We start from the raw sequence: 26822 nt of genomic DNA, 5'->3' as shown, positions 1-26822 counted from the left end.
CTGTGTCCTTCTCCTACTCACAGTATCTCTCTACCTCAAAATAAATAAAACTTAAAAAAATAATAAAAAATCTTATAAAAGCAAAGAAATGACATAAAACTAAATGTTTCAAACCATGTACAACTATACTGGAACAAAATGAATATTATCTGAGCCATCTTAATTTGTGTGTTTTTCAATGTTTATTTTTAAGAGAAAGTGGGAGAGAGTGTAAGTGGGGAGGCAGAGAGAGAGGGGGACAGAGGATCTGAAGCCTGCTCTGTGCTGACAGCAGTGAGCCTGATGTGGGGCTCAAACACCCAAACTGGGAGATCATGACCTGAGCCGAAGTCTGATGCTAAACCAACTGAGCCACCCAGGTCCTCCTATGTTGTGTTTTGAAAAGGAACATTTCAAAATGTTTTGTACACAAAATATTTAGGAAGCATTTATTAAACCCTGGCTAGAACCAGAAGTGGTGCTACTTTTGAAGCTTGGGTTCACATTCATAAGACTTCCTCGTTTCAATAAAATACAGTACGCATTATCATTTTTATTTTTATGATATATGCCTTTGGGTTAATGTGATATTTGCATTTTCTCAGGAACTCCTTTATCTCTTTAAAGGAATGCATTTTATTCCTTTATTGTATTCCTTTTGTAGTATTAGAAGTTAGACCCTTTAGGGAAGACATTACTTACGAATATAGAAATGAGATGAATTGTAATATTCTCAACATCCATCTAAGATTAGAAAATCTTTATTTAAGGGAGATGTTTATGAGTTATTGAACTTAAATTCTGTAGTATCTGAAATTGTCTTTGTCTCTCATTCCACTTGCATTATTATTGCCCTTGAAAAGAATGAAAACAAATCAAAACAAACTCTCTGCCGCTTTATCTCTTAAATCTATTAATTAGTGTTTTTACTATTCTCTTAATATGTTTTTCCTAAATATAGAAATATTCAAAATGATTCTTGTATTTATATTGTAATGTATCAAGAATAAGTGCTGTATTAGAAATTAGTATTTAAATTTAATCACATTGGTTGCATACCTCAGTATTTCTAAGCATGAAACTGAAGTTCTTATTCTGGAAAATATATCACAGGATTGTTTTGAATATTTAGGGAATAGTTTCAGTTCAGAACCATATTTAGTATGTACAATACAAAGAAAACCTGGATATTTCTCTTTTCTTATTATGCAGTCACCATCTTTAATGGTCATGGTGCACTGTGGAGAAGGTTCAGGAGATTATAGACCATATTCATTAAGGATACATTGAGGAGTTCTTCAGAGAGACCCAGAGTCTACCTCATTCATATTCATCTTAGAATTGGGGAAGAGTCTGTGAACCTTCATGACAATAACTCCAGTTAAATTTCTGTCCATCAGGGTTAACTTTTTATTTTTATATGTTAAAAAGATCTTCAACATATGCTCCATTTTGGTTGTTTAGGCTTAATTCTTAGGGACCCTGAAATCAGTTCATACCACTCCAAATGTATCCTTTCCCTACAGCTTATTGTTGTGACTCTATTCTCATTTTCTCTAGCTGTTTCTTGCCACCACTCCAGGACCTCATTTCATCCACTCACCCTCATCTCCATCTGTGGTTATTCAAGGACAAGGTGCCCTCACCAAGGCAGTTTTAATGTCTTGGAGAAGTTGTCCTCCAACTCTGATGAGGGTATAGTTAAGGTATAGCTGAGCAGGCTAGACATTTTAGAGCTATTTTAACAGTCACAATTTTTTTATACTTACCCCCTTATACACTAGCAAAATTCTGGCATTTCAACCTATGTACCATAAGACATGATGAAGCATAGGCTTCATTTAGTAAAATTAGTAGACTATAAAACATCACTCCCAGGTGATCAGTGAGAACCACTGAATCCTTAAAACCTTGTTAGTAACATCTGAAAGAGAAACTGAAGGATTGAGAGTTTTTTACTTGGTCTTGGCAACCATGGCTTCCCACTTCCTCTTGCAAAATGACCTTAATCTTGAACTGTCCCTCCTCAACCCCTCCTGGTAAGTCCAACTTGACAAACCACAACTTCTGCCTCTTCTTTCTGAGAAACACTTTTGCTCAACTCTTTCTGAAATGAACTGAAAATGAAGCCTTTTACTAAGATTTTGTAAACTCACTCTCCCTCTTTCAATCTCTCTCAAATTAGAAAAGTTTCTAATGTCTGGCTTTTTTTTTCAATATGTAAAAACTCCTACAGTTTTTAATCATGTGCAGCATCTTCTTCTGATCACTGTAAGACCACTTCCATGAGGATAAGACATACTCAAAATCTTTTGACATCTTTCCTCAGAATTCCAGTGACTATAAAGCTAAGTCCTGCTTCTGACAAGTGCCATTTCTTATGCTTTGAAGTGCACCCAGGCTTTTCTTTTCTTTTTTTTTTTTTTTTGTCCCCTTAATACTGGCTTTTTGATTTGCTTTGAATTACTCACAGATCTGATATATATAAGGTGGGATAGGACCAAGAACCTCGGTTCCTGATTATTTTCATGGTGTTTGTTTTCTTCATTTGAATATTGTGAATTACTAGACTTTTAATAAATCTCAGGTTATGGTTCCAATAGTTTTACATATTCCAAGTTTTGATAAGATTCTACCAAGAAAAATTTAGAACTTCAGTGTCCACTCTGCAGAATTTAAGATAAACCTATCTGTGTGCATTACAATCAAATATTTTAAAGATTTTAAATATTCAGTGGTCAACATTTTTAGATTGGCATAAAGAGACCACTGAAGGATAGGACACTTCTAAAATTATTTATCCTAGGGAGTCATGAATAAAAACAAATGAAAATGTGGAATATCTAACACCCAAACTTAACCACTATTGACTCTATTCTGATCCAACTCTGGACTGGCATCCTATTTTCCATGCCTCAATTTCCTCCCCTTTTTACATTTTCTCCTTCTCTTTCACTTTCACCAGATTCTTTTCTCTTTCATGCACTGGCCTTCCCTAAACATACGCCTGACATTGAACATTATCTTAATATCTCATATGGTAGCTGGAAATAATGACCTATTCTCGTTTTTCATTTGAAATCTTGCTTGAGATCATATTAGATCATAACCTTATTGAGGTAAGGAAAGACAAAAGTTCGCTGAAGAATTCAGTATTGCTCTATGAACTTTTATTTCAGGATTCTCTGATCTCTATCACTTTATCTCTGTGGATTCTGGACATGTGAAAATTTGATTAGAAAAGTAGGGAGGATTGATATGAAAATGTGACTACGGATGGGTATAAAATGAGTACAAGAATAGGAAAAGTATTTCTAGTAGTTATATCTGAGTTCTTTGTTTTTCCAAATCTGATTGATGAAAAATTCAGTCTGGTAAATGGAGGAAAGAAGTATCCACTGAAGAGTCCACTTAGATACCACTTTTGGGAACACACTGCTAAAGATAGGATTGAAGGTATCACTGGTATTGCTGGGTTCTTGAAATATACTTTAACTCAGAAAAAAGAAAAAATCCATACCAATTAATCCAAATGAACCCTTCAAGTAAGTAGCCACTCTTGTCTGACCACAATTTCCCTTAATACAAAAGGAATGTAATAACTAAAATCAATTCTGGGAGGTATCAACGATACTATCTATCATAAGCCCTCCCTTCTTTCATCATTCTTTCCTCAAGATAACAAATAACTCAGTGGTAGGAATCTCAAAAAATTTTTCGATTTGGGCTTATTTGAGCCACTTCCTGTGTCTGTAGTCTCTCATGAGTTAAAACAATTTTTTTGTTTGTTTTGTTTAGTACTTTTGCTTTGGTGATTCTGTTAGAAAGATGATTTGTAATTGTGGTGCCATTTTAAATTGTGGACCAGTCTCTTTCTAGAAATCCTAGAAGGTGAAAAATCACTGATTTATAATTTGATTATGGGCCACATTAGTTACTCTATTAGTTTCCCATTGCTACTATAGCAAATTTATACAATCTTAGTGTCTTAAAACTAAGATTTTAATAATAAATAATAATAATAAATAATAAATGATAATAATAATAAATAATTATATAAATTATAAATAAATAATAAATATAATATATAAATAAATAAAATAAAAAATAATATAAAAATAAATAATAATAAATAAATAATAAAAATAATAAACTTATTATTTTATAGTCCTTTCTGGTTTTATAGTCACACATTTTTTTTTACTTTTATCCTCTTGACTACCTTCTATAAAACCTTGTGATTACATTGTGTCCAATTAGATAATCCAGGATAATCTACGTATCTCAAGATCATTGATGTAATCACATTTTCAAAGTCTCTTTTGCTATGTAAGCTAAAATATATATTGTAGTTTAAGATGTAGGCTTCTTCAGTGGGTTATTACTCAGCCACAGTTAGCATCTGTAATCATCTTAGAGCTTGAATCTGTCCCTGATTATCCTTGCCCCAAAGACAGTTCAGATATGGGAAACATAACCCTAAAAGTTATTGACTGATCTGCTTATGGACTTAACAAAGTGTCCTATGGGTGAGGGGTGGAGGCTTGGGAGAATGAGGCCCACTGCAATTGCACACTTCCAGAAAGGACTCATTAATCATTTTATTGGCCATGCAATATCTTTGTTTTTTAATTTAAAAACAAAATTAATGTTTACTTATTTTGAAGGACAGAGAGAGGAACAGACCCTGAGCAGGGGAGGAACAGAGAGAGAAGGAGACACAGAATACAAAGCAGGTTCCAAGATCTGAGCTGTCAACACAGAGCCTGACCCGGGGCTCGAACTCATAGGCTATGAGACTATGACCTGAGCTGAAGTCGGATGCTTAACCAACTGAGCCATCCAGGTACCCTGAAATCTTTGTTTGTTTGTTTGTTTGTTTCTAATCAAAAAGATGAGATTACAATTTTGAGTAAGATATAATGGAAAATATTTGACAAGGTTAGATATTGAAAAGACTCAGAAGAACCCACAGAAAAGTTTGCATTTAAAGTTTTCATTTAAAGGCAAACATAGTGTAGCCAAAGATAGACAGTAGAGGCAATACTGGGGTCTGAGACGCTTCCAGGCATAAGCTTTCCACATGCTTATGGACACATGTCCTGACATGCATATGGACACATTCTGTCTCCACTGTAAATTCTTTCCTGTGGGATGAATCTTAACTTAGGGAGAGCCCAAAGCAGAGGTGCCCAACCAGATTTTTGGTTATGTAATTGAGTTAGGCTGTTTAATTGGTTAAGCCTTTGGAAAACCATCAGTGAAGAGATTGACCCTAGAGGATGCCAAGTAAATTTTCTACCTTAAATAGCATCTCATACATTTCACTGTCCTTATCTTGGCCAAGAGTCAAAAACATCCATCTTGGTAATCCCAGAGGTAAGGTAGAGTTTATCAGTTCAGCTATAAATGAATTCTGTTTTATGAAGTCAACCACCTGACACTAGAACAAGTCATTTTAATTATGAATTGCTATAATCATTTTTCCATGTATATTTTGCAATATTTATAGAACAAAAAAAAAAAAAAGCAAAAGGACAACTGTCAAATTTTGCAACATCAGATGAGATGTAGGTGAATCAGTGAAATTATTCTTATCAATTACCCCAGTACTATACTAAATACCAGTTATATTATTAAACTATATTTATTACAAAAGAAGTCATTTGGAATTACAATAGAATTTTTTTAGGGATTTCTAACAAAAGCAGTCCTTGTCTGTATAATCAATGCTGTCATGGATTGTGATATGACTCAAGAGCCAAATTTTTGTTAATTCTGGATCCCAAATCTCTTGTGGGGGCCATATGACCTATGCCATACTACAAGATTGTACTAACCAGGTTTCATGATGAGCTTTACATTTAAGTAATGCACCCCCCCCCCACATATACACATATGCTCATACACACACACACAAGTAAATTCTTGATTAAATTGAATAGGTTTCCAATTTCAACTATTCTATTAGGCACATCTGGTTTGTGTTTCTATGTGGGGCCTTGGCAATTGAAGTCACCTACACAATTACATTCTCCATTTATGAATTCCCACAGACCAAGGGGAGGGGTATAATATCCCATAAATCCATTGTTTTTACTTCTTTTGCCCAGTTTCAGGCCATTGTCCTTGAGTTGCCTCTGTTTAATCTGAAGGAGCATACTTAACAGTCCCCCTTGGTTCAGTGTCCGTGCTTTTTCCCCATATTTATTCCTATCATGCTGTTTAACTATTTTTTGAGGTTATTTTATCCATTTTTAAAGTACTATAATCTGTCCAACTGCTTGCATTTTTTCTTTTGTCCTTTATCCTGAAATAAATTCTCTTTTAAGTGGTCAATAAAGGCCAATAAGACATTTTTCTCAGTATGTCTATCTTTGGAAATATATGTTCAGTTTGCCCAAGGACTCCTAGACTTGTGACAGTTTTCTCCTAGAGCTCTTTCAGGTAGGATATTTTGGTCAATGTCAGTTTATCTACCAAATATTTTGTTGCCTTAGATTGCTTGTTTTGTAATTACAAATTGAGTATATATTTTGGACTTGAAAATGTCGAATTCCTTGAGACAATATCATATGGATTGCAGTCACCCAAACTACATTTCAGTTTGAGTATGTTAAAGAGCCTCTTATAGGTGTCCTTGACAACATCTGGCACTATTAGAAGCAAGAATATGTGCCACCATGTCAACCCTATACGAATATTGGTTTTTGTTCTCTCAGTAGTCTCTACCTTAGCAATTTCCCCTCCACCCTCTAAACAAAAACAAAAACAAAAACAAAACCCTGCTCTATATACAGTAAGACACATAATATCTGTTAAGTCAGGAATGGAAGGGGTGTTTTGACACAATGGGTATCTTGAATCTTAAGATAATTTTGTATCCCTCCGTAATAGAAGCAATTGCAACAAAAGCCCTGATAACAAGCTAACAATTTCCTTTTAAATAGTATATACTTTGAAATTGCAACAGTATATTTATCCAAAATCCCAGTGGTCTCTGCTGGGTGGCAGTAATAGGCTTTTGCCTGACTGTCCAGTCATTATGGCCATAAATTTCATACACTTCCAAAATCTTTGAAGCATGGGGTCTGCACATGTTGGGTAAAACCATGTGATGTTTAAAGCCCCTAGAAAACCTGATCTTCAGGAAAAATCACATTTAACCATTTTCCTGGTAACTTTGTGAATAGGTGCTAATAATATCCCCAAATATGACATGAGATATCTTCAAAAACTAAACAACCCAATAAATCGGTATGCCTCTTGATTGATTTTGGAGCTGGCAGAGATAATTTATTTTTGATTATCTGGGGCAGTTCAAGTGATATCAAGGAATTGTATCATTTGTTCTGAGCTTTACACTTTTATTTGGGTTAATTAGCCACAGTCTGGTGGTCATATGATTAATAAGTGTTTTTAATTCTGTCTTGGCTAAGTCTTCTGATTGGCATACCAACATTCTATGATATACATAATGAATAATAGTACTTTCCAACTAAATCCAATCTATCTCTCTTCTTACCAGGTCATGGCAATCAGCAGGGGAAATTAAATATTCCTGTAGTTACACAGTAAATGTATATTGGAGCCCACTCCAGATGAATGCAAATCAGCTTCAACTTTCTTCTAAATAGAGATGCAAAAGAAGGCAAAAACCAAACCAAACTATCTCCCTTAGTTTGTGGCAAATCTTGAATTGTTGGTATCATACTGGACATAGCTGATACTTTTAAAGCCACCACTGTATCCTGTTACCTATGATCTATAGTTAACTTTCAAATTCATGAACTTATTACAGGTCATGCTGGACTATTAAACAAGGAGTTTTGGAATACTAATAAACTTGCATCTAATTGTTCCTTTATTAAACCAAAATACCTACAACCCTCTAGTATACTGTATGTTTTAAAGTTAGCACTTGAGTACAGATTATTCTATAATGTTCCCATGTAGACTACCCAGTTAAACCAGCTTAAAGAGCAGATTTGCATAATATTTCCTTTTTCTATGTTTTGGATAAGAGAGAATTCTCCCATTTAGACATAACATATATTCCAATAATACAGCTTGGCAATGGTGAGCCAATACCCTTACATACCTTTTGTTCATAAATTCCTACTTTAAGCCATAGTTTTACCTGAAAAAGTATTTTGCATCACCACATCCTGCTAATTTTTATTTTCTTATCACTTTTCATTAAAAGACTTATAAAGAGCAATACGCTGAATACCAGTGTCCAGCAATCCTGATGAATTTTCTTCACCAGCCCCAGGCCATTTGACCTATCTCAGAGCAAATGACCTCGGGTTCCCTCCTGGGGATTGTGCCAAGAGACCCTGGCCCTCCTGTCACTCAGATTCTTTATCCTCACTGTTTTAATTGGCAAGGACTCTGAAAAGATTATAGACCTTAATTTTTCATCATCAGATTTTTATTTTAGTTTATCATGGCAAAGATAAAGTAAGTAAATTTGTCAGAGTCCTTTTACAACCTTAGTAGTTGGTAGGGCTGGATGACCTAATCTCTTATAGTGTGAGTCATTAAAATTTTAGTAGCTACTCCATCTATTTCCTCCTTTTTTATGTCATTTTTAATTGAGCCTCTGAAGAATTCCACATAGTTTAATTATCTCGAGGTTTTCTCTTACTGTTTTTTTTTTTTCTCTTATTGCTCTTTCTTTTGCATAATTCTGAAAAATTTCCCATTATTTAGCTCCATTTGGGGCTTAAAATGCATAACAGTTTCCCACACATCGACTTTTCTCCTCAACAATAAAGTCACATATAGGGTCCAAACAATTCCTTTTATCACAGCATCAATCATCACTGGTAAACAGTAGAGAGGGAGTGGAAATCTTAAAATCATACAGGAAGTTCAGGTCATAATTTTGCAGTGCTAGCAGCCTTTATTTTTTATTTATTTTTTTTTTTTTGGGACAGAGAGACAGAGCACGAACGGGGGAGGGGCAGAGAGAGAGGGAGACACAGAATCGGAAACAGGCTCCAGGCTCCGAGCCATCAGCCCAGAGCCTGACGCGGGGCTCGAACTCACGGACCGCGAGACCGTGACCTGGCTGAAGTCGGACGCCCAACCGACTGCGCCACCCAGGCGCCCCAAGCAGCCTTTAGCTACCTACTCTTACCTTCAATTTTACTAGGACATATCAAAAAAAAAAAAAAAAAAAAAAGACACCACATTGTTGGCTGATGAACCGGTTTTTTTTCTTGTTATTGTGTTTTTGTTTTCACTTGATTTTGTAGTGCATTTACTATCCACCTAGCCCTGGGTCCATGCACTTCAATTTCCTTTATAATTTTCCTCATGTCAGTGGGTGTGGGGCTTGCGAAGCTTAAACCCAGGCATGACAAGGAAGTCCATCTGTCAACAATGATTCCTCCCGCTCAGCTTTATTTCTCCCAAACCGAATCTTAGCCCTTATTACTTAAGTTGTATTGTCAGAGATGGTTTCAGATATCTCATTCTCACTGCCAGCTGCAAAGATTCCATAAATTCAGAATTTAAAAGGCCTTACAAATTGTGCAGAGCACCCTCACGTAAGGCTTTTTTAGAGCCAAAAGGAAAGAATACAGGAGAGCGATGGGGATCCAAGAGGCATCCAGGTGCAAGCTCTCAGGATTTGTTTAGGGACAATTTAAAGGATACTATAGTTGACCTTTGCACAGCATGGGTCTGAACTGTGTGGGTCCACAGGAGAGTACTATAAATGTGTTTTCTCTTCCTTATGATTTTCTTTATATACTAGAACAATTGTAATTAAACTCTTTGATTGATATTTGTGAGCAAACTATATATTTGCCATAGTTAAACATACCCTACGTATTATTATTCAAATTATAGTTGACCCTTGAACAATGTCGATGTTAGGGACAATGAACCCCTGTGCAGTTGCCTATACACGTATATCTTTTGACTCACGCAAAACTTAATAGGCTGCCGTTACTAGAAGCCTTACAATAACGTCAACAGTTGATTAACATGTATTTTGTATGTTATATGTATTCTACCCTGTATTTTTATAATATAGAATCCAGAGAAGAAAATGTTATGAAGAAAAAATTAACTTTAAACTGTGCCTTATGCAAAAACTTCTGATTTGCCACTGGCCACGTACATGTAAGTCTCTGTTTCATTATATATAGTGTAATTTGTACATGTATATTTATTTGTTTATCAAATATATGTATATATTGGTTTTCTTAATGAATGGAATGATAAATTCTTTCATATTATTATATCCACTTATAGTGTGCTTTCCTGATATATTTCAAATAATTACTATTTGCTTAAAAAAAAAAAACTTTCTTTAATGCCAAATATCCAAACTAAATAAATTTGTACCACAACAAAGTTTTCTCAATGGCTCAGTCTATTAGCCTGGTAAGATCACGAATACCACTTAAGCACATATTTTATAATATAAAGATATCATCATAAAACTATAGACTTGAAGTCCATCTGTGGAAATATAAGGTTAAAATTAAGGATGTCAGTAGAGAAGATGGGGAAAAAAATGCCTTGTGAAAACACAAGTGAAAAAAAGAATTACCCATGTTGTTTCTTGAATATTTGCATGTGAAAATGAAACCACAGACTTCTCCCCCCCATGAATCTCCTGTCACCTCGAAGTTAAATGAAAGTGAAATATACTTTGTGCCTGTGTATATGTATTTGTGATTCAAATTAGATCAATATTATTTTTTGTCAGTTGTGTTTTGTGTCTGTCTGAATGGCTATTGGTGACATCTGCTGAGGGACCAATGAGAATAGGGACCTGGTGAGTCAAGCCTTTTGACTTTTGTTGTACTGAATGTGTGTGCTTATGATCTGTCATTCCACAAAAAGATAAGTTTCTTTTAAGCAGAACAGACTCTGCCGGGGGAGTTTTGCTGTCTTAGCATATTATTTTTAAAGTCATTCGAGGAAACAATCTGTTTGGAGAAAAAAAAAAAAAAAATAGATACCATGTTGAGTAAAATTAGTCATTCTTAATGTAACTCCGTTTTGGGTCAATCTTGAACAAAATAAATTTCTACAACCTAAAATATTTTCAATATAAAATGAGAGACACCTCTCTCCCTACACAATGGATGTATTACAAAAATTAAATAAGATTTGGAGCACTCTTACTACTATCCATTGTTAAGCTGTGTTGCTTCTTAAATGTCAAAGCAACAGAAAGAGGAAATTATCTAAAAGAAAACGCTGGGATGAGAAACAATCCATAAATTAAGGAATTGCTCATATATTTAACAAAAGAGCTTAATGAATCCATTAACTGTTAAGGAATTGCTCATATATTTAACAAAAGAGCTTAATGAATCCATTAACTGAATATTCTATTCTTTTTTAAAAAAAAATTGTAAACGTTTATTTATTATTGAGAGACAGAGAGAGCATGAGCATGGGAGGAGCAGAGAGAGGGGAAGACACAGAATCTGAAGCAGGCTCCAGGCTCTGAGCTGTCAGCACAGAGCCCAAGGCGGGGCTCAAACTCACGAACTGTGAGATCATGACCTGAGCCAAAGTCAGTCGCTTAACCGACTGAGCCACCCAGGCACCCCCTGAATATTCTATTCTTTCTTTTGTCCTGTAGTTTGGCAGATTCTGGTACTCTTTCCTTCTGCTCTGTGTCTCCAGATCCAGAGGCACACCCCTGAGTTGTTTGGTCACCAGGTTGTGCTAGTTACAGTTTCATTAGGTAAACTTTCATTTTTAATTTATTCTTGTGTGGATTTACCTGTGTCAGTTCCACACCTCACACTGCCTCCAGAGTTATCTAAACCCTCTAAATTCCTGATCCTGTACAGACTTCTTCAGAATGAACTGTCTTGATTCACAAGATATCTCATGTGGCCACCATTTAGGGTTCTTCCTGTTCTACTCTTCTAGGAGAGTATAGATTCTTCCTTCCAGTTTCACCCTTCAAAACTGTTGATATCTCCCATCACCTATTGTCTCTTTCATTCTCTTCATCCTTTAAAGTGAAATTCAAGAGGAAGGGGAAATACAAGTATGTGTTAATTTTCCATGTTTAATAGGAAATCCGTGAATGTTACCAGCACGCAGTAGCCTAAATTAAACACACACAGTACACAATATATGGAAACTTTTAGAGCATGTAAGATAATAAAACATAACAAATTTTAGCCTTTCTATGTTGATGAAAAAAATATAAGTGAATAAAGAATGAAGAATCTAGCAGTCTTCATTTCTTTAAACACTTAGTTGTCCTACCGAATAGCAATATGAGATCTTCGTTGGCTGAAATTCTAACAGACTGATATTTGTTGGAACTAAAGGCTCTGTAATAGACTTCTCGTTTGTAATGGAGAATACAGTGTTTATTTCTCTATTTCCCTTTTATTATAATGAACTCTAAGGCATTCAGTAATATGTTACTGCTTAGGAAAAAATGCTATATTTGGGTCTCAGGTTGAATAAGATTGACATATTTAACCCAGACATTTTAGAACCAATAACATTCACATAGTTCATTTTTTAAGTACATGAAACCTTCCTGATTGCCCTATATTCAAGCACAAAATTATTTATTTCAATTACCTTAAAAGAAATACACTTATGAGTACATATATTCAATACACTTATGGTTATTTATATTCATTTTATTGAATATACCATTATGACTAACTATACACATTTAAATTATGAATTCAGATTGAGTTAAACATCACAATATCTACTAAAATGAACTCCTAAAACTAATCATGTGGGAAGTATTTTAGTTTGCATTTTTCTGAAGATAAACTAATACTACTTCACAGGTAAGGTTTGTCAAAAACCTTTTACTCATTAATTACTGTGATACTCCGTTCCTTAATATAATTGCCCTATTCTGGTACCAAATATCACAAAAAAAAATGAAATTTCTTGTTTGTAATCTGATCACTGATTTGTCATGCAAAATCTGTGAAAACTATAATATCTTAATAAGTGACTGAAGTAATATATTCCCTATTATTCTAAGCACTTTTCCCACCTCTATACAGAGTATATGCTGGTGGTGAATGGTTAGCCTTTTCATTGAATATATATATATATATATATACACACACATATACACACACAGTAGTGATATATATATATATATATATATATATATATATATACACAGTAGTGAGATATATATATATATATATATACACATATATACACACACACAGTAGTGATATATATATATACATTTATATATATATACATATATATATACACACACAGTAGTGAGATATATATATACACACACATAGTAGTGATATATATATATATATATATATATATACACACACACACACAGTAATGAGATATATATATATATACACACACAGTAGTGATACAATATTGAGAGGAACTAATGTTAAATGTAATACACTGAACTTAAATTCAAAAGGTTTGATTTTTATTGAGAGTTTGACTTTCTATAGTGAGGAGATAATGGGAAGATAAAGTAATAATATAGGTGAAATTATTTGTAAATTGTACAACATATTGTACTCTAAATAAAATTCTAGTGATTTTTAAAGATTTTTAGATTCTTCTCAGACAGCATGGATTTAAGAAGAGCTCACAAGTACCTAGAATTTAGCTGTGTGAAATTACCATTTAGAATGTGTCCCTTAGGGACTGAACACATGTTTAAAAGCATTTAATAATGTACACAAAGTTTTAAACAGTGTATTAAGAATTTGTATTACAAATGTTTACAAATTATATCCTACCAAATGACTATTTTTTTTCATTAAAGATCTTTATTCAAAGTGTGAATGATGCAATGTAATTTGAAAACAGGTTGACTTGAACTTTATTTTCCTGGAATTAGTATAATGTGTCATAAAACTTTCATATCTCCCTCACACACACACACACACACACACACACACACCCCACACACACACACATACCTCCTTAGGGCAGGTAAAATGAACACCTCTTATCTCCAGGGCATTGAATAATTTTATTTTTAAAGTTTATTTATTTTTATTTTGAGAGAGAGAAAGAGGAAGGGAGAGGGAGAGAGAAGGGGAGAGAGAGTTTGAGCAAGGTAGAAATAGAGAGGGAGAGAGAGAATTCCAAGCAGACTCTGTACTGTCAGTGCAGAGCCCGATTTGGGGCTTGAACCCACAAAGTGGCAAGATCATGACCTGAGCCAAAACCAAGAGCCTGATGCTTAACCAACTGAGCTACCCAGGTGTCCCTAAATATTTTTTTTAGTTTATTTATTTTTGAGAGAGAGAGAGAGCATGAGTGGGGTAGAGGCAGAGAGAGAGAGAGAGAGAGAGAGAGAGAGAATCCCAAGCAGGCTCCATGCTATCAGCACAGAGCCCTACATGGTGCTTGTTCCCATGAACCACAAGATCATGACCTGAGCTGAAATCAAGAGTTAGATGCTCAACCCACTGAGCCACCCAGGCATAGGGCACTCTAAACTGGTGTTACTTTGCTTTGCATTTACTGCAACTGAAGTCAAAGAACAGTGCCTCAAACTGACAAATATTGTGTGAACCACATGTGAAATAATGAGCAAGATTGAACAGATAAGCCAATAAATATACTATAAACTTCCAGCCAAGTTATAACCCGTATCACTGGCAGAAAAACATTTTTTTAAGCATACATCTTATGTCAATGCCCTGTATAAACTCTTACATTTGATTCCCATTCCAAAAGATAAGCGAAATCCAAACTCCTTAAGATGGAAGGAAGAATCCTGTACAGTTTGGCTGTCTGCCATCGCCAACCATTTCAGCCTCATTTGTTATACTATTTCCTCTCCTTTGTACGCTCCAGGCACAAAACTGCTACTTGGGGTTCATGAAATATACCAAGCACTTCCTAACTGAAAATTTTGACTCTTCCTGTTTTCACAGTCTAGAACACTTCTTCAATCTCTTCAAACACTTCTTCACTAACTCCTACTTATACTTTGGGATTCCATAGTACTTCTTCAGAGAAGGCTTACTTCTTGCTTCCCCACCAAATCAGTTCTTATTTGTTCTCCACTAAATCTGTTCTCAATATTACACTGTTTTTTCGTTCTTTCATAGTACTCTCCAGAGTCTATAATAATTATTAGTGTGGTTATTTATGGTTATTTCTACCATTGGAGTGTAAGTTTTCAGAAGGAAGTGATTTTTAGTCATCACTACCTCTCTAGTGAGCTCCTTAGAGTCTGGCACTCAATAAATATTTACTTACATGTGAAATAATAGCAATGATAGTAATAATAATAATAATAATAATAATAATAACAGAAACATATAAATATAACATAGCTGGGATGATAATATTACTGAGTGGTTATTTGTGGGCCAAGCTCATGTGCTAGATTCTGAAAGAACAGGTAAATAATGGAGAGCTGCTCTTCTGCTAAAACTTATAGTCTGATAAAATCAAACAAATAGGACACATTTGTTGTATACAGAATGAAATATTGAGGCTAGTCTTTCTGGTGGTACTATAGCATTTATTAACACATGACCTCTCTCTGAAACAATGGTTTAGTATTTATTAATTACAAATGGATGATGTTGGAAAGAGTATATAACCAGCATTGTCAGAAGCTCCATTAAAAAGGGAGCAAGAAAATGTGTGCAGTTGAATTTTATCTTATAATTCATAGGAACACACAAAAAATTAAAGCAGAAACTTCATGAGTTTGTGTGTGTGTTAGATCTTTTTTTCAAATTTTTTTTAATGCATGAGCAGGGGAGGTGCAGAGGGAGAGAGAGGGAGACACAGAATCCAGAGCAGGCTCCAGGCTTTGAGCTGTTAGCACAGAGCCCAACGTGGGACTGGAACTCACAAACCACGCGATCATGACCTGAGCCAAAGTCAGACGCTTAACGAACTGAGCCATGCAGGTGCCCTAGATACTTCTAAGGATAGAATAAAGTCTTCATAAATAGAGGTTGGGCCTCATACCAACGACATGAACATCTTCTGGGAGTTCGACAAAATGGAGAATCTCAGACCTTAGCAGAATTATTGAATTGGAATTTGTATTTTAGGAAGATCGCTGGTGATTTTTGTACACTTCTAAAGTTTGAGAAGCAATGCTATTAAGGATGGGCTTGAGGGAAGGAAAGATTGGAATTGAGAACAAATGGATAAGGGGTTATTTCAGAGGTGCAGAAGTTTAATGGTTATTTCAGAGGTGCAGAAGTTTAACCAGAAACAAAATAGGAGCATTTAGTTTTCAAAAGGAGGTCTAAGTTTAAGTTTATGTGAAATGTAATATTTCTAAATTGAAGTCCATGTCTGAGTAGCCCACATTATTCCACTGTGGGAGATTAGAATATTCAGCAAGCTTTATATCCTCTTCTCATCTGCCACCCCCATGGAAGGAGGTGCTGATGCCATTAAAAGATATACCTTATCAATCTCAATCCATGCTTATGGTTGCTTAGTTCCCTTCTGGCATTTCCAAGAGAAGAACTGGGGGAGCAGCTGGAATGGAAGAAATGAGAGACACATGGAGGTAACCCAAACTGAATAATTATTTTCAAGTACAGAGTGGGTACTCTTAGACATTTTTATTTGTTATACATTTTGGCAGATCCTTTGCCTTGAAAACTGTAACAGCAATGACAAAAACCTGCTGGAATCCTGGATGAATAGCATTAATTTTATTAATTTGGGAATATTGGAATTTTGGGGGGGATAATAGAATTTTTGTATTAAGTTTTCTCATCTAAGAATATCTAATGTTATGTCATTTAAATATTTTATATTTTTGAACATATGCCACATAACATTTTAATACAGGTTATTACACATATTTTATAACATTAATGATAATTTAAATGGAATATTTTGCCCTCCTAGGTAATTTTCAATACAGATAGAAAAAAGCGTTTGATATTTAAAGTTTTTCTGTATTCTCCTTGCTAAATTGGTTATGTTTCTCCATAGAACCATGAGTAATACAAAGGGGAAGGGATTGTCTTCCTAAAATTTTTATTCCTCTAAATATAAAGCATTTCATTTTTATTATCTCTTGTGAGTTCTGTGGTGCATATTTCATATTTATTCATTTTCATATTTATTATTCTGTGGTGCAGGAATTTTGAACATGGTTCCCTCAACCATTCTCCCTCAGGCAGGAGCTGAATAGCAGGTGTCTACCATAGATGGGGGCTGGCCCTGGCTGGTTGTCTCCAAATCGTCATGTAGTTTCAGTGATTTTCCATGTTCCATTTGGGGTGCTTACAGAGTACTCAGACTGTGTATATGAAAACTCAGGACACCAGGACAAGTCTGGATCTACAGGGACAGGCAGAAGTTGCCCAGCCATTTGGGACATAGATCTGGAAGGCAGTCACATCACTTCCACTACACACTATGGTTAATAACCACTCAAGTTAGCAAACTTGCTACTGGTCTAAAAAAGGGATCAATATAATTTATAGATATATAAAGTAATCACTGAGGCTTTGAATTTGTTGGAGAAAGGGCGATCATGTGTTTGTACACAAAAGTTAAAGCTCATTATGCACATGCATGGTTTCATTATAGTTTAGAAGTCAGAGAGAGGCAGAAGGGAGTTTAGAGACACCAGTAGTGGTGATGGTTTTGCAACTATGATGGTTTGGCAACTGTTGAACTCTTTTTACACCCTCTCCTGTAGAGCAAGGGAGACGCTTGAAAATCACGTTCTATAAGATATTTTGCAAGCAGAATTAAAACTGTGATTCAGCCAGTGAAGAGATATTTGTAGATTTTGAAGACAGGGTAGAAGTTGAAAGTATTCTTAAATCAGAGCTGAGGACAATTGCATTGGAACTTGGCAGAGTACTGTTAGCAGTGGCTTCTGGGCAAATATCCCCTAATCAGTTCTGTGTTGCAGTCTGGGAAGAGTCTGCTCTTCTTTCAGATTTCCTAAGCAGTATTTTAGGACCCGAATCCTACCAATAATTGCAAAGGCCTCTAGTGCCCTATAATCAGTTCCTTATTACTGGAAAAACCAAAAATTTTCAATTTTTCTGATAGAATCTTGCCTGATCAAACACAGAAACAACATACTTCAGAAAATTGTAGCATTTACCACTTAGGAGGATCTCCGTGATATTTTCCATTATGATTTCTCAGGCCTACTTCAAAAGTTTTAGGGCACACACAATTTACACATAACAAAACAACCATACAAAAAATTAAATATAAAAAAAAATGAACTCATCTTGGGACACCTGAAACATCCAACTCTTGGTTTCAGCTCATGTCATGATCTCATGCTTCCTGAGTTCAAGCCTCATATCAGGCTTTGCGCTGACAGTGTGGGGCCTGCTTGGGAGTCCCTGTCTGTCCTTCTCTCTCTGCCCCTCCCCTGATCATGTATGCATGCTCTCTCTCTTTCTCTGTCTCAAAATAAATGAATAAAACTTTAAAAAAAAGAACTCTTATGAACCTTTCAACAATTCTCTCCCATCTATCTACCCAATCGATACCACTTTTCTTACCTATATCCCTCGTTTAGTAATTTTCCCAAATGCCCTTTTCTTTAAATCTATATGAATATAGGTATGGATTAATTCCTATTTAAGTAAATTTTAATCCAGTTTTATAGTATTAAGGCATATCCATCCCTATTTATTAGTCTTGAAATATCTACATTTCGGGTTTCCAGAATATGGAAGACATATGAACATTTTTTTTTTTTCTGTGAGAACAATCTATGTACCTTTTATAGATTCAAAATGTGTAATGGATTATTAAAGGTTCTGAGAGTCTTTTTGTCAAATATGTCATGATTTTGTTCCAGCAGATGTCCCTGAACTATTTTTGATAAAGAACTCCTGCTAAGCTCTTCATCTTCAAAAAGGCTGACATAGAATATTTGATCAGAGCTGTCAAGTATTCTAAATAATTAACAGAAAAAAATTAATTTATTTTCAGTTTTTTTTAACTACTTGCACTATGTCAACACTACCCAAAGTCATCACATAATCACTGTGCTGTGAGAATACAGTCAAAGGCATTATTAAATGTGTTGATCAGTAAACCTTAGTGTGAAAGGAGAGAAGTCTTATAGGGAAAAAGACCAGCTGTTTGCTCAGAAAGAAACGGAAAGAGCAAGAGCAGGAGAGTAAGCCAGAGAGCAAGAGAGAAAAGCAGGTCTGCTTATTGAACACATGGCATTCCCAGGAGGAAACTAAAAACATATCTTAATATGTAAATATTTTAATATGCATAAGTATCCTAATGAAATTAGCATTTACATAGTGCATAAAAATATTAATTTTATTTCAAAGATGATTCCTGAGAACCCAATGAAGTCATTAAAGTATAGAATTTCATAATCATCTTCAGAGTCTCGCATTGTTATAGACCTGCTTCTTAAGTTAACTACCCAAAATTCATTAGCTTACAAGTCTGCTACTCATTTTCATCAATGTTTGAATTCTTGATTGAGAGATGATATTTCACTCCTGCTAGTATATCAATCTGGAATCTTTTCAGAAATAAATTAAATTAAAATTACAAAGCCTTATTGAATAAAATAATTTATGACATATTAATTAGTTTCAAATTAACATTAAACTATTTTTGTCCTTTGAAGATATTAATTATAATTGGAGCTTCTTTGCCCAGGAATTTAAAAATCAAAATTATTCCTGTACTTCAACACCAGAACAGGAAGGAAGAATGTTAACAAGGTGTTACTGTGTGGAATAAAATCTTATCTATGGGAGAAAAATGATGTCAGTGTCCTTTGCTAATCTGACGTACCTAACATTAAAATAATTTATTGTGTTTAAATCCAGTGTTTTATCCCATGAAATTATATACTATATTGATGTCCAAAACTTTTCTCAAATGCTAATCTTACTTGGATACTTTGTCTGACAGCAAAAAAATATTGTGTATTCACCAAGCCATTTCCTTTCCCCGCTGGCTATACAGAAAAACTCCATTGTCTAATTCAGAACTGTCAGTCAGGTCCTTGTGACTGAATTCTGGACATTTGAAAATGGATATGAATTGTATACACCAATTTTGTACCCTAAAATTTCCATGCAATATTCCATGCTTCTTTCAGACAGATGATACCAGAATAGCCTTGAAGTCACGTGCCAATAATGACAGACTAGAGCACTGAAGACACCTCGTTTCCTGATCTAACGCCTGAAGCAGGGTCATCTTTTCCTTTTGTCCACCAAATACAAGGGCTGTGTGGTGAGGGAGTAACATGTTCAGTCTGCAAACAACCTTGAAATGTCTGATATTATCAGATACAGAAGCTTTCATTAAATACCCTAATATGATTCCTAATAGATCACATGTAGACGGCGATTTGCTATTACTCTAAATGATAATAGTATAATCAATTGGCAATACTTAAAAAAAATAGTAACAGGTTTGTATGCAACATTTACTCTTGCTTGAATCTATCAGAAGTTTCCAAACAAGCAGGACACGTATTGATTTAATCAATAAGATGAGTTTCAGAGAAGATAAAAATTGTCTCAAGGTCACATTTTGCAATATAGCAAAAATGCTACTAGAACATATATAGGGAGCACATGGGTGGCTCAGTCAGTTAAGTGTCTGACTTCGACTCAGGTCATGATCTCGCAGTCTGTGAGTTTGAGCCCCGCATCGGGCTCTGTGCTGACAGCTCAGAGCCTGGAGCCTGCTTCGGATTCTGTGTCTCCCTCTCTCTCTGCCCCACCCCTGCTTGCACTCTGTCTCTCAAAAATGAATAAATGTTAAAAAAAATTTTTCAAAAAGAATATATAGAAAATATATATAGAGAGGGAATATATATACACATATGTATACACAGTTTAATGTAGTTTTCCTAAACAAATTATGTTATTTTCACTTCTTCAGACTTTCAAGGTTTTTGCCTATTTTGTCTCTTCTATCTGCATTCAGTTCCTTGTCAACTTGGTCTGCCAATATTCTAAAAATCATTCAAAGTAAAGATCAATTGTCATTTCTTTCCTGTGAAATTTTCTGTTACTTCTAGTCAAAGGACTTGTCCCTTCATGGTTCTGTAGATTTTTTTCTTTATTAAACATCAGATACATATTCCATTGTTTTATAATGATTTCCATATTTAACTCTCTTTATAAATGGTGCAAGAAAGAGCTAAAGTATCTTGACATTTCTATTCACTATTTTGATATTGACCTTTGATACTTTTATTACCAACTGATAACCTTGTGATGTATTGATAAAAGGGAAAATAAATACATATATTTAGAGGCTAAAACTAAGCATAGGATGACTCAGTTCCTGTTAAAATATAAATGTAAAGTAGAAAAGGTGAAAAATTATTTGGAAACTCATTTACCATTTATTAAAAACAATTTAGGATATGAAGTATTATTTCTCAATCCACGTTATTTAGTGTTATTGTCCTTACAATTTTCCACATTTCATTATTGTAATATTAAATTTAACCCATTACCCTTGGCGTTACATTGTTATTATTATTTTCAACTTTGTGGCATCGCTCTAGCAAAATGTTTCTGTGATATTAAATGAGCATATACTTATAGACTGAATTTCAGTGAAATAGATGTTTATTTGTCCTACTCTAACATTAAATTGAGTTATAGTTCCCTATATATTCCATAAATGTTATTACTATGTTGCCTAAAATGACAGATAAAAAATTTATCAGTAGGAAATGAATAGTTTCAGTTATAAAGATATATTAAAATTAACTCCCATTTTCTACTATCCCTAATTTTAATTTTAGGAAACCAAATGAATGAACAAAATAACTCTTCCAAAAGTAAATCTACATTAAAAGGAATTTTGTGTTTTTTTTTTTAATTTTTTTTTCAACGTTTATTTTTATTTTTGGGACAGAGAGAGACAGGGCATGAACGGGGGAGGGGCAGAGAGAGAGGGAGACACAGAATCGGAAACAGGCTCCAGGCTCCGAGCCATCAGCCCAGAGCCTGACGCGGGGCTCGAACTCACAGAGCGCGAGATCGTGACCTGGCTGAAGTCGGACGCTCAACCGACTGCGCCACCCAGGCTCCCCTAAAAGGAATTTTGAATAGTTTTTCAAACTTTCTAGGATCAAGAATCAGGAAACTTTTTTAAGTTTTCTTCTAAACCAACATTGTTATAATATAAAAATAAAGTACTAGAAAATGAAATTAAAAATAAATTTATATGAGATAAAAACCAAAAGTTTTCATTACTTATCTGCAGACATAAAATTCTATTTCAACAAATATGCATTAAAATACAGAAACATTTAAAATTTTATATTTTTTGAATGTATATTAATTAACAAAGGAAATTATTAATAGGTTCCTAAATGTTGTTCCATAATTGTAACTAAACACGTTTTTAAAAGTTTATTTTTTTATTTTGAGAGAGACAGCCTGAACTGGGGAGGGGCAGAGAGAGAGGGAGAGAATCCCAGGCAGGCCCTGCACTGTTTAACACAGAGCCTGACTCAGGGCTCCATCTCATGAACCGTGAAATCACGACCTGAGCCCAAAGAGACGCTTATCCGACGTGAACCACCCAGGCACCTCAGTAAAGAAGTTTTTTGAGTAAAACAGAGCATGGCACAATAAATTTCTGCATACACTGTACACAGTTTGAATGAAAACATTTTAAGGGTCAAAAATACACTTGATTATTGCCTGTTGGATTGACGCAAATGCTATTAGAAGGATACTTTATCTATAAGCTTTGTTTATTTTTAAACTATTTTAATTGTGTTACACATTACATGTGTTGGAATTCACCTATTTTAAGATTACAATTCAATGATTTTTAATAAATTTAAGATTTGTGCAACCATCACCACAACCCAGTTTTTGAACAGTTCCATCCTTGGCAAAAAGACTTATTTTGCTCATTTACAATTGATCTATCTTCTTACACTTAGCCTCAGGTAAACACTAATCTATATTCTGTTTCTATATATTTGCCTTTTCTGTATATTTCCTGTAAATTAATTGCATATCATGTGTGGGTTTTCTTTTGTTATTATTGTATTTTTTTTAAACCCTAAACATCAGATTTTCTAATGTCCTGACTTAAATCAGAATGTTGAGACTTCTTTTTGACCCACCAGTTATTTAGATTTGTAAATAATTGAATTTGAAAACATTTAGGGATATTCTAGATACCAATCTCATTTTATTCTGTTATAGCATGAGAACATATTTTTGTTAACTGTTAAGTTTTGTTTTATGCATCAAAATATGTTCTATCTTGTTGAAAGTTTTATGTGCATTTGAGAAGAATGTGTATTCGGCTGTTAATTAAATGTTCTATACACAAATTTAGTGCTATTTAGATCACCTGAATCCTTACCAGTTTTCTGTCTACAGTTGTTTGTTTGTTTGTTTTTTTCCAACTATTGGGTAAGGAGCATTGAAATAAAAAAAATATGTAATTGCAGTTTTATTATTTCTCCTTTGAGATCTATTTTCACTGAGCATGGAATTGATGTTGCTAGTTTTCATGTTTTTCAATACTTTAAAGATGTCACTGCACTGTCTTTTTGTTAGCGTGAGTTCTGATAAGTCTGCTGTAATTCTTATCCTTGTTTGCTCTGGATCTGTTCATGTTTGTCACTAAATTTCTTCAAAATTTCTTCTGCTGCATTCTCTCTCCTTTTTTGTGAGATTCTGACTATGAATACACTAAACTTCTTAGTATTGTTTCGGATCTTTTGGATGATTGGTCTATTTCATTCTCTTTTTCCTTTTGTGTTTCAGTTTGAGTAATTCTATGGACTCATCTTCACAGTCACTGATTTCTAAGCCATGTCAAGTCTGTTGGTGAATCTATTGAAAGCATTTGTCATCTTTTTTATTTTGTATAGTTTCCATCTCTCTGCTAAATCGTACACCTGATCTCACATGTAAAATATCTTTTTATCAGAACTTATACTCACCATGGTTATTTTAAATTCCTTGTCTGATTGTTATAGCTTGTGTAACATAGTCTAATCCTGATGATTGCTTTGTTTCTTCTGATCACATTTTTGGGTTCTTTGGAATTTGTTATTATTGTTGTTAAAAGCTGGACATGTATAGCACACTAGATACTGAGTCAAATATTTGGTGTAGCAGGAGATGAGCACACCTTTATTCCTGCTGGGTCTGTTAGTCTGGCAAGGGATTGGTCCGAGTTTGGAACTTGTGTGTGCTATGGTTGGTTGGCCTCCACGCATCTGAAATCTCAAACCCTTCAGAAATTCATTTTATGTATGCACTGAGGTTATTTATCAGATTATTTTTTCTCTTCATTATCTGTTCCACACTTGGCATCAGGTTTCCATGTCTTTGGTCTTCTCTTTGTACCTCTCCTCAGAAAGAATCTGTCTCCTGAAGCTCTTCCTATTATATTCTAGTATTATTTTTTATTTGATTCTTGTTATTTTGTTGCAGGGTAAGAGAGTTTAGGTGTTCTATGATATTCTGTCTAACCCTCTTTTTTAGGTAGACACTGCAAACCTAAGTCCATTGGTATTAAATGTGCTTACTTATGCCACTGGATTAAAATATATCATGTTGCCAGCTGATTTCTATTTATTCTGTCAGTTCTTTTCCTTCCCCCCCCCATTTCTTTCTTTTGTCTGGTTAACTTAATTTAAAAAAATTTTAAGTTTTATTTCGACTTTGGGACTATTTAAATTTTAAATGGTTGCCCTATGGTTTACATATAAACCTTTAATTAAAAATAAGTCTACCCTGGGGTGCTTGGGTGGCTCAGTCGGTTAAGCATCTGACTTCACGATCTCACGGTTCGTGGGTTTGAGTCCTATATTGGGGTCTGTGCTGACAGCTCAGAGCCTAGAGCCTGCTTCAGATTCTGTGTCTTCCTCTCTCTCTGTCCCTCCCCCACTTATATTCTGTCCCAATCTCTCAAACACAAATAAACAGTAACAAAATTTATATAAAAAAATAAATACGTCTATCGTCAGATAACATTTCACCACTTCATGTGTAGTACAAAGACTTTAATCTATTTCCACTTCCCGTCTCCTAACTTTTTTATTGTTTTTGTTAATACTATTATTTTTATGTCTCTCTTTTTTAAAGTTTATTTATTTTGAAAGAGAGAGAGTGCATGCACACACACACATTAGTGGGGGTGGGCAGAGAGAGAGAGGGAGAGAGAGAGAATCCAAGCAGGCTCCTCCCTGTCAGTGCAGAGCCCCAAGTGGGGCACAAACTCACCAACTGTGAGGTCATGATCTGAACTGAAGTGGGATACTCAACCAACGGAGCCACTTAGGCACCCCTATTTTTATATCTCTTATACACATAATACATTGCTACTATTTTAGCTTTATACAGCAAACTACCAGAGCAATTAAAAATAAGAAACTAGTTCAATTTTTCCCTTCCTAATACTCTTGTCTTTTAAAAAAATTAAGTTTCTGTCTGGTATGATGTTTCCCTGCTTGAAAACTTTCTTTAAGATTTCTTAGAAAATAGAACATATGACAATAAACCTTTAATTTTTTTTTTGTTTTGTTTGAGAAAGTCTTTATTTCCCCTTCAATTTTGAAATATTCCTTGTAGATCACACTCCACTGTTTTTTGGTTTGCACGGTTTATCATTAATAGCTTTATTTCAATATATTTAAAATTACCATCTTCAAGTTTTTGTCTTTGTTTTCAGAAGATTGAACATTATGTGCCAATACCTTTTTTATTGTTGTTACTTTGTTTGGTTTGGTATTTATCCTGCTTCTTCTCTGAGCTTCTTGGCTTTGTGGATTGGTATCTGTCATTAATTGTGAAAATTTCTCAACAGTGTTTCTTCAACTATATTTTTTTGACTAATTTCATCTCTCTCTTTTCCTCTGGGTTTCCATGATTTGATTTAATGAAATAAAGTGTTATTGTTTCTCGTATTTTAGATGCTCTTTTTGTTTCTGTATCTTTTTCTGTCATTCTCCTCTTTGTGTTTCACTTTAGTGATTTCTGTTGGTCTACATTTAAATTTTTTAATGTTTATTTATTTTTGAGAGAGAGAGAAACAGAAGCAGAGTATAAGTGAGAGAGGGACAGAGAGAAAGGGAGACAGAATCTGAGCTGTCAGCACAGAGACTGACGCAGGGCTTGAATCCATGAAACATGAGATCATGTCCTGAGCTGAGATCATGATCTGAAGCAAAGTCAGATGCTCAACGGACTGAGCCACTCAGGTGCCCCTTTGTTGATCTATATTTAAATTCACAGATTGTATGGGGCACCTGGGTGGCTCAGTCGGTTGGGCGTCAGACTTCCCCTCAGGTCATTATCTTGTGGTTCTTGAGTTCCAGCCTCTCATCGGGCTCTGCTGACAGCTCAGAGCCTGGATCCTGCTTTGGATTCTGTGTCTCCCTCTCTCCCTGCCCTTCTCCTGCTCACACTGTCTCTCTCTCTCTCAAAAATGAATAAATGTAAAAAAAATTTTTTTTTAAATTCACAGATTATGACTTTAGTTTTGTCAACTTTATTCATTAGCCCATTGAGTATGTTATTGATATATACTATATGTTTGTCATTTCTAGAATTTCCACTTGATTCTTTTTCATTGTTTCTGTGTCTCCTCTGCAGTTACCCATCTGAACTTGCATGTTGTCTTACTTTTCTATTAAAGACTTTTTCTTGACTCTCAAGCATGTAATACTGGTATAATTTCCATTTATTTTCTCCAAGTACATCCAATCACTCTTGTAAAACACTATAATTTATGCACGACTATAGTCATGTCACCCGCAAACTGAAATATCTAAATAAATTACTTTCTTATTAATACATTATGAAGACCAGAATAATTAGTTTAGATTTAAGTCATTGTATATATTTCTATCTCCTGATTCA

Source organism: Puma concolor, chromosome B1 (genome assembly GCF_028749965.1).
Source record: "Puma concolor isolate L17-30 chromosome B1, mPumCon1.1.hap2, whole genome shotgun sequence".
NCBI classification, from domain to species: domain Eukaryota; kingdom Metazoa; phylum Chordata; class Mammalia; order Carnivora; family Felidae; genus Puma; species Puma concolor.
Note: the sequence above shows the minus strand (reverse complement) of the source record.